Source organism: Halictus rubicundus, unplaced genomic scaffold (genome assembly GCF_050948215.1).
Source record: "Halictus rubicundus isolate RS-2024b unplaced genomic scaffold, iyHalRubi1_principal scaffold0730, whole genome shotgun sequence".
Classification (NCBI taxonomy): domain Eukaryota; kingdom Metazoa; phylum Arthropoda; class Insecta; order Hymenoptera; family Halictidae; genus Halictus; species Halictus rubicundus.
This window is the reverse complement of record NW_027489271.1, coordinates 47,501-60,985: the sequence shown is the minus strand read 5'-3', so window position 1 is coordinate 60,985 and position 13,485 is coordinate 47,501.

Here is a 13,485-nt window from a genome sequence, read left to right as displayed (position 1 = left end):
CGTCGACAAAACTCTGGAAATTTTTCTAAGTCCCACCGCCAAGAGGAAACTTTTTCCCTATCGGTCCTAGACGATTTTCGACGTGATATCACTGTAATATAGACGGTTTCTAACAATATATATCATAACACCAAACTCGCTACAATTATTATTTATCGAGTTATTAGCAAATAATGGACGGATGTGCTACTCCGTCGACAAACTCTGGAAATTTTTCTAAGTCCCACCGCTAAGAGGAAACTTTTTCCGTATCGGTCCTAGACGATTTTCGACGTGATATCACTGTAATATAGACGGTTTCTAACAATATATATCATAACACCAAACTCGCTACAATTATTATTTATCGAGTTATTAGCAAATAATGGACGGATGTGCTACTCCGTCGGACGTTCGACGAAAATTTTTCTAAGTCCCACCGCCAAGAGGAAACTTTTTCCCTATCGGTCCTAGACGATTTTCGACGTGATATCACTGTAATATAGACGGTTTCTAACAATATATATCATAACACCAAACTCGCTACAATTATTATTTATCGAGTTATTAGCAAATAATGGACGGATGTGCTACTCCGTCGACAAAACTCTGGAAATTTTTCTAGTCCCACCGCCAAGAGGAAACTTTTTTCCGTATCGGTCCTAGACGATTTTCGACGTGATATCACTGTAATATAGACGGTTTCTAACAATATATATCATAACACCAAACTCGCTACAATTATTATTTATCGAGTTATTAGCAAATAATGGACGGATGTGCTACTCCGTCGACAAACTCTGGAAATTTTTCTAAGTCCCACCGCCAAGAGGAAACTTTTTCCCTATCGGTCCTAGACGATTTTCGACGTGATATCACTGTAATATAGACGGTTTCTAACAATATATATCATAACACCAAACTCGCTACAATTATTATTTATCGAGTTATTAGCAAATAATGGACGGATGTGCTACTCCGTCGGACGTTCGACGAAATTTTTCTAAGTCCCACCGCCAAGAGGAAACTTTTTCCCTATCGGTCCTAGACGATTTTCGACGTGATATCACTGTAATATAGACGGTTTCTAACAATATATATCATAACACCAAACTCGCTACAATTATTATTTATCGAGTTATTAGCAAATAATGGACGGATGTGCTACTCCGTCGACAAAACTCTGGAAATTTTTCTAAGTCCCACCGCCAAGAGGAAACTTTTTCCCTATCGGTCCTAGACGATTTTCGACGTGATATCACTGTAATATAGACGGTTTCTAACAATATATATCATAACACCAAACTCGCTACAATTATTATTTATCGAGTTATTAGCAAATAATGGACGGATGTGCTACTCCGTCGGACGTTCGACGAAAATTTTTCTAAGTCCCACCGCCAAGAGGAAACTTTTTCCCTATCGGTCCTAGACGATTTTCGACGTGATATCACTGTAATATAGACGGTTTCTAACAATATATATCATAACACCAAACTCGCTACAATTATTATTTATCGAGTTATTAGCAAATAATGGACGGATGTGCTACTCCGTCGACAAAACTCTGGAAATTTTTCTAAGTCCCACCGCCAAGAGGAAACTTTTTCCCTATCGGTCCTAGACGATTTTCGACGTGATATCACTGTAATATAGACGGTTTCTAACAATATATATCATAACACCAAACTCGCTACAATTATTATTTATCGAGTTATTAGCAAATAATGGACGGATGTGCTACTCCGTCGGACGTTCGACGAAAATTTTTCTAAGTCCCACCGCCAAGAGGAAACTTTTTCCCTATCGGTCCTAGACGATTTTCGACGTGATATCACTGTAATATAGACGGTTTCTAACAATATATATCATAACACCAAACTCGCTACAATTATTATTTATCGAGTTATTAGCAAATAATGGACGGATGTGCTACTCCGTCGACAAAACTCTGGAAATTTTTCTAAGTCCCACCGCCAAGAGGAAACTTTTTCCCTATCGGTCCTAGACGATTTTCGACGTGATATCACTGTAATATAGACGGTTTCTAACAATATATATCATAACACCAAACTCGCTACAATTATTATTTATCGAGTTATTAGCAAATAATGGACGGATGTGCTACTCCGTCGGACGTTCGACGAAAATTTTTCTAAGTCCCACCGCCAAGAGGAAACTTTTTCCCTATCGGTCCTAGACGATTTTCGACGTGATATCACTGTAATATAGACGGTTTCTAACAATATATATCATAACACCAAACTCGCTACAATTATTATTTATCGAGTTATTAGCAAATAATGGACGGATGTGCTACTCCGTCGACAAAACTCTGGAAATTTTTCTAAGTCCCACCGCCAAGAGGAAACTTTTTCCCTATCGGTCCTAGACGATTTTCGACGTGATATCACTGTAATATAGACGGTTTCTAACAATATATATCATAACACCAAACTCGCTACAATTATTATTTATCGAGTTATTAGCAAATAATGGACGGATGTGCTACTCCGTCGGACGTTCGACGAAAATTTTTCTAAGTCCCACCGCTAAGAGGAAACTTTTTCCGTATCGGTCCTAGACGATTTTCGACGTGATATCACTGTAATATAGACGGTTTCTAACAATATATATCATAACACCAAACTCGCTACAATTATTATTTATCGAGTTATTAGCAAATAATGGACGGATGTGCTACTCCGTCGACAAAACTCTGGAAATTTTTCTAAGTCCCACCGCCAAGAGGAAACTTTTTCCCTATCGGTCCTAGACGATTTTCGACGTGATATCACTGTAATATAGACGGTTTCTAACAATATATATCATAACACCAAACTCGCTACAATTATTATTTATCGAGTTATTAGCAAATAATGGACGGATGTGCTACTCCGTCGGACGTTCGACGAAATTTTTCTAAGTCCCACGCCAAGAGGAAACTTTTTCCCTATCGGTCCTAGACGATTTTCGACGTGATATCACTGTAATATAGACGGTTTCTAACAATATATATCATAACACCAAACTCGCTACAATTATTATTTATCGAGTTATTAGCAAATAATGGACGGATGTGCTACTCCGTCGACGTTCGACGAAAATTTTTCTAAGTCCCACCGCCAAGAGGAAACTTTTTCCGTATCGGTCCTAGACGATTTTCGACGTGATATCACTGTAATATAGACGGTTTCTAACAATATATATCATAACACCAAACTCGCTACAATTATTATTTATCGAGTTATTAGCAAATAATGGACGGATGTGCTACTCCGTCGGACGTTCGACGAAAATTTTTCTAAGTCCCACCGCCAAGAGGAAACTTTTTCCCTATCGGTCCTAGACGATTTTCGACGTGATATCACTGTAATATAGACGGTTTCTAACAATATATATCATAACACCAAACTCGCTACAATTATTATTTATCGAGTTATTAGCAAATAATGGACGGATGTGCTACTCCGTCGACAAACTCTGGAAATTTTTCTAAGTCCCACCGCCAAGAGGAAACTTTTTCCCTATCGGTCCTAGACGATTTTCGACGTGATATCACTGTAATATAGACGGTTTCTAACAATATATATCATAACACCAAACTCGCTACAATTATTATTTATCGAGTTATTAGCAAATAATGGACGGATGTGCTACTCCGTCGACAAAACTCTGGAAATTTTTCTAAGTCCCACCGCCAAGAGGAAACTTTTTCCCTATCGGTCCTAGACGATTTTCGACGTGATATCACTGTAATATAGACGGTTTCTAACAATATATATCATAACACCAAACTCGCTACAATTATTATTTATCGAGTTATTAGCAAATAATGGACGGATGTGCTACTCCGTCGGACGTTCGACGAAAATTTTTCTAAGTCCCACCGCCAAGAGGAAACTTTTTCCCTATCGGTCCTAGACGATTTTCGACGTGATATCACTGTAATATAGACGGTTTCTAACAATATATATCATAACACCAAACTCGCTACAATTATTATTTATCGAGTTATTAGCAAATAATGGACGGATGTGCTACTCCGTCGACAAAACTCTGGAAATTTTTCTAAGTCCCACCGCCAAGAGGAAACTTTTTCCCTATCGGTCCTAGACGATTTTCGACGTGATATCACTGTAATATAGACGGTTTCTAACAATATATATCATAACACCAAACTCGCTACAATTATTATTTATCGAGTTATTAGCAAATAATGGACGGATGTGCTACTCCGTCGGACGTTCGACGAAAATTTTTCTAAGTCCCACCGCCAAGAGGAAACTTTTTCCCTATCGGTCCTAGACGATTTTCGACGTGATATCACTGTAATATAGACGGTTTCTAACAATATATATCATAACACCAAACTCGCTACAATTATTATTTATCGAGTTATTAGCAAATAATGGACGGATGTGCTACTCCGTCGACAAAACTCTGGAAATTTTTCTAAGTCCCACCGCCAAGAGGAAACTTTTTCCCTATCGGTCCTAGACGATTTTCGACGTGATATCACTGTAATATAGACGGTTTCTAACAATATATATCATAACACCAAACTCGCTACAATTATTATTTATCGAGTTATTAGCAAATAATGGACGGATGTGCTACTCCGTCGACAAAACTCTGGAAATTTTTCTAAGTCCCACCGCCAAGAGGAAACTTTTTCCGTATCGGTCCTAGACGATTTTCGACGTGATATCACTGTAATATAGACGGTTTCTAACAATATATATCATAACACCAAACTCGCTACAATTATTATTTATCGAGTTATTAGCAAATAATGGACGGATGTGCTACTCCGTCGGACGTTCGACGAAATTTTTCTAAGTCCCACCGCCAAGAGGAAACTTTTTCCCTATCGGTCCTAGACGATTTTCGACGTGATATCACTGTAATATAGACGGTTTCTAACAATATATATCATAACACCAAACTCGCTACAATTATTATTCATCGAGTTATTAGCAAATAATGGACGGATGTGCTACTCCGTCGACAAAACTCTGGAAATTTTTCTAAGTCCCACCGCTAAGAGGAAACTTTTTCCGTATCGGTCCTAGACGATTTTCGACGTGATATCACTGTAATATAGACGGTTTCTAACAATATATATCATAACACCAAACTCGCTACAATTATTATTTATCGAGTTATTAGCAAATAATGGACGGATGTGCTACTCCGTCGGACGTTCGACGAAAATTTTTCTAAGTCCCACCGCCAAGAGGAAACTTTTTCCCTATCGGTCCTAGACGATTTTCGACGTGATATCACTGTAATATAGACGGTTTCTAACAATATATATCATAACACCAAACTCGCTACAATTATTATTTATCGAGTTATTAGCAAATAATGGACGGATGTGCTACTCCGTCGACAAAACTCTGGAAATTTTTCTAAGTCCCACCGCCAAGAGGAAACTTTTTCCCTATCGGTCCTAGACGATTTTCGACGTGATATCACTGTAATATAGACGGTTTCTAACAATATATATCATAACACCAAACTCGCTACAATTATTATTTATCGAGTTATTAGCAAATAATGGACGGATGTGCTACTCCGTCGACAAAACTCTGGAAATTTTTCTAAGTCCCACCGCCAAGAGGAAACTTTTTCCCTATCGGTCCTAGACGATTTTCGACGTGATATCACTGTAATATAGACGGTTTCTAACAATATATATCATAACACCAAACTCGCTACAATTATTATTTATCGAGTTATTAGCAAATAATGGACGGATGTGCTACTCCGTCGGACGTTCGACGAAAATTTTTCTAAGTCCCACCGCTAAGAGGAAACTTTTTCCCTATCGGTCCTAGACGATTTTCGACGTGATATCACTGTAATATAGACGGTTTCTAACAATATATATCATAACACCAAACTCGCTACAATTATTATTTATCGAGTTATTAGCAAATAATGGACGGATGTGCTACTCCGTCGACAAAACTCTGGAAATTTTTCTAAGTCCCACCGCCAAGAGGAAACTTTTTCCCTATCGGTCCTAGACGATTTTCGACGTGATATCACTGTAATATAGACGGTTTCTAACAATATATATCATAACACCAAACTCGCTACAATTATTATTTATCGAGTTATTAGCAAATAATGGACGGATGTGCTACTCCGTCGACAAAACTCTGGAAATTTTTCTAAGTCCCACCGCCAAGAGGAAACTTTTTCCCTATCGGTCCTAGACGATTTTCGACGTGATATCACTGTAATATAGACGGTTTCTAACAATATATATCATAACACCAAACTCGCTACAATTATTATTTATCGAGTTATTAGCAAATAATGGACGGATGTGCTACTCCGTCGACAAAACTCTGGAAATTTTTCTAAGTCCCACCGCTAAGAGGAAACTTTTTCCGTATCGGTCCTAGACGATTTTCGACGTGATATCACTGTAATATAGACGGTTTCTAACAATATATATCATAACACCAAACTCGCTACAATTATTATTTATCGAGTTATTAGCAAATAATGGACGGATGTGCTACTCCGTCGGACGTTCGACGAAAATTTTTCTAAGTCCCACCGCCAAGAGGAAACTTTTTCCCTATCGGTCCTAGACGATTTTCGACGTGATATCACTGTAATATAGACGGTTTCTAACAATATATATCATAACACCAAACTCGCTACAATTATTATTTATCGAGTTATTAGCAAATAATGGACGGATGTGCTACTCCGTCGACAAAACTCTGGAAATTTTTCTAAGTCCCACCGCCAAGAGGAAACTTTTTCCGTATCGGTCCTAGACGATTTTCGACGTGATATCACTGTAATATAGACGGTTTCTAACAATATATATCATAACACCAAACTCGCTACAATTATTATTTATCGAGTTATTAGCAAATAATGGACGGATGTGCTACTCCGTCGGACGTTCGACGAAAATTTTTCTAAGTCCCACCGCCAAGAGGAAACTTTTTCCCTATCGGTCCTAGACGATTTTCGACGTGATATCACTGTAATATAGACGGTTTCTAACAATATATATCATAACACCAAACTCGCTACAATTATTATTTATCGAGTTATTAGCAAATAATGGACGGATGTGCTACTCCGTCGACAAAACTCTGGAAATTTTTCTAAGTCCCACCGCCAAGAGGAAACTTTTTCCCTATCGGTCCTAGACGATTTTCGACGTGATATCACTGTAATATAGACGGTTTCTAACAATATATATCATAACACCAAACTCGCTACAATTATTATTTATCGAGTTATTAGCAAATAATGGACGGATGTGCTACTCCGTCGGACGTTCGACGAAAATTTTTCTAAGTCCCACCGCCAAGAGGAAACTTTTTCCCTATCGGTCCTAGACGATTTTCGACGTGATATCACTGTAATATAGACGGTTTCTAACAATATATATCATAACACCAAACTCGCTACAATTATTATTTATCGAGTTATTAGCAAATAATGGACGGATGTGCTACTCCGTCGACAAAACTCTGGAAATTTTTCTAAGTCCCACCGCCAAGAGGAAACTTTTTCCCTATCGGTCCTAGACGATTTTCGACGTGATATCACTGTAATATAGACGGTTTCTAACAATATATATCATAACACCAAACTCGCTACAATTATTATTTATCGAGTTATTAGCAAATAATGGACGGATGTGCTACTCCGTCGGACGTTCGACGAAAATTTTTCTAAGTCCCACCGCCAAGAGGAAACTTTTTCCCTATCGGTCCTAGACGATTTTCGACGTGATATCACTGTAATATAGACGGTTTCTAACAATATATATCATAACACCAAACTCGCTACAATTATTATTTATCGAGTTATTAGCAAATAATGGACGGATGTGCTACTCCGTCGACAAAACTCTGGAAATTTTTCTAAGTCCCACCGCCAAGAGGAAACTTTTTCCCTATCGGTCCTAGACGATTTTCGACGTGATATCACTGTAATATAGACGGTTTCTAACAATATATATCATAACACCAAACTCGCTACAATTATTATTTATCGAGTTATTAGCAAATAATGGACGGATGTGCTACTCCGTCGGACGTTCGACGAAAATTTTTCTAAGTCCCACCGCCAAGAGGAAACTTTTTCCCTATCGGTCCTAGACGATTTTCGACGTGATATCACTGTAATATAGACGGTTTCTAACAATATATATCATAACACCAAACTCGCTACAATTATTATTTATCGAGTTATTAGCAAATAATGGACGGATGTGCTACTCCGTCGACAAAACTCTGGAAATTTTTCTAAGTCCCACCGCCAAGAGGAAACTTTTTCCCTATCGGTCCTAGACGATTTTCGACGTGATATCACTGTAATATAGACGGTTTCTAACAATATATATCATAACACCAAACTCGCTACAATTATTATTTATCGAGTTATTAGCAAATAATGGACGGATGTGCTACTCCGTCGGACGTTCGACGAAAATTTTTCTAAGTCCCACCGCCAAGAGGAAACTTTTTCCCTATCGGTCCTAGACGATTTTCGACGTGATATCACTGTAATATAGACGGTTTCTAACAATATATATCATAACACCAAACTCGCTACAATTATTATTTATCGAGTTATTAGCAAATAATGGACGGATGTGCTACTCCGTCGACAAAACTCTGGAAATTTTTCTAAGTCCCACCGCCAAGAGGAAACTTTTTCCCTATCGGTCCTAGACGATTTTCGACGTGATATCACTGTAATATAGACGGTTTCTAACAATATATATCATAACACCAAACTCGCTACAATTATTATTTATCGAGTTATTAGCAAATAATGGACGGATGTGCTACTCCGTCGGACGTTCGACGAAAATTTTTCTAAGTCCCACCGCTAAGAGGAAACTTTTTCCGTATCGGTCCTAGACGATTTTCGACGTGATATCACTGTAATATAGACGGTTTCTAACAATATGTATCATAACACCAAACTCGCTACAATTATTATTTATCGAGTTATTAGCAAATAATGGACGGATGTGCTACTCCGTCGACAAAACTCTGGAAATTTTTCTAAGTCCCACCGCCAAGAGGAAACTTTTTCCCTATCGGTCCTAGACGATTTTCGACGTGATATCACTGTAATATAGACGGTTTCTAACAATATATATCATAACACCAAACTCGCTACAATTATTATTTATCGAGTTATTAGCAAATAATGGACGGATGTGCTACTCCGTCGGACGTTCGACGAAAATTTTTCTAAGTCCCACCGCCAAGAGGAAACTTTTTCCCTATCGGTCCTAGACGATTTTCGACGTGATATCACTGTAATATAGACGGTTTCTAACAATATATATCATAACACCAAACTCGCTACAATTATTATTTATCGAGTTATTAGCAAATAATGGACGGATGTGCTACTCCGTCGGACGTTCGACGAAAATTTTTCTAAGTCCCACCGCCAAGAGGAAACTTTTTCCCTATCGGTCCTAGACGATTTTCGACGTGATATCACTGTAATATAGACGGTTTCTAACAATATATATCATAACACCAAACTCGCTACAATTATTATTTATCGAGTTATTAGCAAATAATGGACGGATGTGCTACTCCGTCGACAAAACTCTGGAAATTTTTCTAAGTCCCACCGCTAAGAGGAAACTTTTTCCGTATCGGTCCTAGACGATTTTCGACGTGATATCACTGTAATATAGACGGTTTCTAACAATATATATCATAACACCAAACTCGCTACAATTATTATTTATCGAGTTATTAGCAAATAATGGACGGATGTGCTACTCCGTCGGACGTTCGACGAAAATTTTTCTAAGTCCCACCGCCAAGAGGAAACTTTTTCCCTATCGGTCCTAGACGATTTTCGACGTGATATCACTGTAATATAGACGGTTTCTAACAATATATATCATAACACCAAACTCGCTACAATTATTATTTATCGAGTTATTAGCAAATAATGGACGGATGTGCTACTCCGTCGGACGTTCGACGAAAATTTTTCTAAGTCCCACCGCCAAGAGGAAACTTTTTCCCTATCGGTCCTAGACGATTTTCGACGTGATATCACTGTAATATAGACGGTTTCTAACAATATATATCATAACACCAAACTCGCTACAATTATTATTTATCGAGTTATTAGCAAATAATGGACGGATGTGCTACTCCGTCGACAAAACTCTGGAAATTTTTCTAAGTCCCACCGCCAAGAGGAAACTTTTTCCCTATCGGTCCTAGACGATTTTCGACGTGATATCACTGTAATATAGACGGTTTCTAACAATATATATCATAACACCAAACTCGCTACAATTATTATTTATCGAGTTATTAGCAAATAATGGACGGATGTGCTACTCCGTCGGACGTTCGACGAAAATTTTTCTAAGTCCCACCGCCAAGAGGAAACTTTTTCCCTATCGGTCCTAGACGATTTTCGACGTGATATCACTGTAATATAGACGGTTTCTAACAATATATATCATAACACCAAACTCGCTACAATTATTATTTATCGAGTTATTAGCAAATAATGGACGGATGTGCTACTCCGTCGACAAAACTCTGGAAATTTTTCTAAGTCCCACCGCCAAGAGGAAACTTTTTCCCTATCGGTCCTAGACGATTTTCGACGTGATATCACTGTAATATAGACGGTTTCTAACAATATATATCATAACACCAAACTCGCTACAATTATTATTTATCGAGTTATTAGCAAATAATGGACGGATGTGCTACTCCGTCGGACGTTCGACGAAAATTTTTCTAAGTCCCACCGCCAAGAGGAAACTTTTTCCCTATCGGTCCTAGACGATTTTCGACGTGATATCACTGTAATATAGACGGTTTCTAACAATATATATCATAACACCAAACTCGCTACAATTATTATTTATCGAGTTATTAGCAAATAATGGACGGATGTGCTACTCCGTCGACAAAACTCTGGAAATTTTTCTAAGTCCCACCGCCAAGAGGAAACTTTTTCCCTATCGGTCCTAGACGATTTTCGACGTGATATCACTGTAATATAGACGGTTTCTAACAATATATATCATAACACCAAACTCGCTACAATTATTATTTATCGAGTTATTAGCAAATAATGGACGGATGTGCTACTCCGTCGGACGTTCGACGAAAATTTTTCTAAGTCCCACCGCCAAGAGGAAACTTTTTCCCTATCGGTCCTAGACGATTTTCGACGTGATATCACTGTAATATAGACGGTTTCTAACAATATATATCATAACACCAAACTCGCTACAATTATTATTTATCGAGTTATTAGCAAATAATGGACGGATGTGCTACTCCGTCGGACGTTCGACGAAAATTTTTCTAAGTCCCACCGCCAAGAGGAAACTTTTTCCCTATCGGTCCTAGACGATTTTCGACGTGATATCACTGTAATATAGACGGTTTCTAACAATATATATCATAACACCAAACTCGCTACAATTATTATTTATCGAGTTATTAGCAAATAATGGACGGATGTGCTACTCCGTCGACAAAACTCTGGAAATTTTTCTAAGTCCCACCGCCAAGAGGAAACTTTTTCCCTATCGGTCCTAGACGATTTTCGACGTGATATCACTGTAATATAGACGGTTTCTAACAATATATATCATAACACCAAACTCGCTACAATTATTATTTATCGAGTTATTAGCAAATAATGGACGGATGTGCTACTCCGTCGGACGTTCGACGAAAATTTTTCTAAGTCCCACCGCCAAGAGGAAACTTTTTCCCTATCGGTCCTAGACGATTTTCGACGTGATATCACTGTAATATAGACGGTTTCTAACAATATATATCATAACACCAAACTCGCTACAATTATTATTTATCGAGTTATTAGCAAATAATGGACGGATGTGCTACTCCGTCGACAAAACTCTGGAAATTTTTCTAAGTCCCACCGCCAAGAGGAAACTTTTTCCCTATCGGTCCTAGACGATTTTCGACGTGATATCACTGTAATATAGACGGTTTCTAACAATATATATCATAACACCAAACTCGCTACAATTATTATTTATCGAGTTATTAGCAAATAATGGACGGATGTGCTACTCCGTCGACAAAACTCTGGAAATTTTTCTAAGTCCCACCGCCAAGAGGAAACTTTTTCCCTATCGGTCCTAGACGATTTTCGACGTGATATCACTGTAATATAGACGGTTTCTAACAATATATATCATAACACCAAACTCGCTACAATTATTATTTATCGAGTTATTAGCAAATAATGGACGGATGTGCTACTCCGTCGGACGTTCGACGAAAATTTTTCTAAGTCCCACCGCCAAGAGGAAACTTTTTCCCTATCGGTCCTAGACGATTTTCGACGTGATATCACTGTAATATAGACGGTTTCTAACAATATATATCATAACACCAAACTCGCTACAATTATTATTTATCGAGTTATTAGCAAATAATGGACGGATGTGCTACTCCGTCGACAAAACTCTGGAAATTTTTCTAAGTCCCACCGCCAAGAGGAAACTTTTTCCCTATCGGTCCTAGACGATTTTCGACGTGATATCACTGTAATATAGACGGTTTCTAACAATATATATCATAACACCAAACTCGCTACAATTATTATTTATCGAGTTATTAGCAAATAATGGACGGATGTGCTACTCCGTCGGACGTTCGACGAAAATTTTTCTAAGTCCCACCGCCAAGAGGAAACTTTTTCCCTATCGGTCCTAGACGATTTTCGACGTGATATCACTGTAATATAGACGGTTTCTAACAATATATATCATAACACCAAACTCGCTACAATTATTATTTATCGAGTTATTAGCAAATAATGGACGGATGTGCTACTCCGTCGACAAAACTCTGGAAATTTTTCTAAGTCCCACCGCCAAGAGGAAACTTTTTCCCTATCGGTCCTAGACGATTTTCGACGTGATATCACTGTAATATAGACGGTTTCTAACAATATATATCATAACACCAAACTCGCTACAATTATTATTTATCGAGTTATTAGCAAATAATGGACGGATGTGCTACTCCGTCGGACGTTCGACGAAAATTTTTCTAAGTCCCACCGCCAAGAGGAAACTTTTTCCCTATCGGTCCTAGACGATTTTCGACGTGATATCACTGTAATATAGACGGTTTCTAACAATATATATCATAACACCAAACTCGCTACAATTATTATTTATCGAGTTATTAGCAAATAATGGACGGATGTGCTACTCCGTCGACAAAACTCTGGAAATTTTTCTAAGTCCCACCGCCAAGAGGAAACTTTTTCCCTATCGGTCCTAGACGATTTTCGACGTGATATCACTGTAATATAGACGGTTTCTAACAATATATATCATAACACCAAACTCGCTACAATTATTATTTATCGAGTTATTAGCAAATAATGGACTTGAGTAGGGTGACACCCGGCCGTACTACATTCTGTTCTACAAATTGCACGGGTAAACGGCGGTTG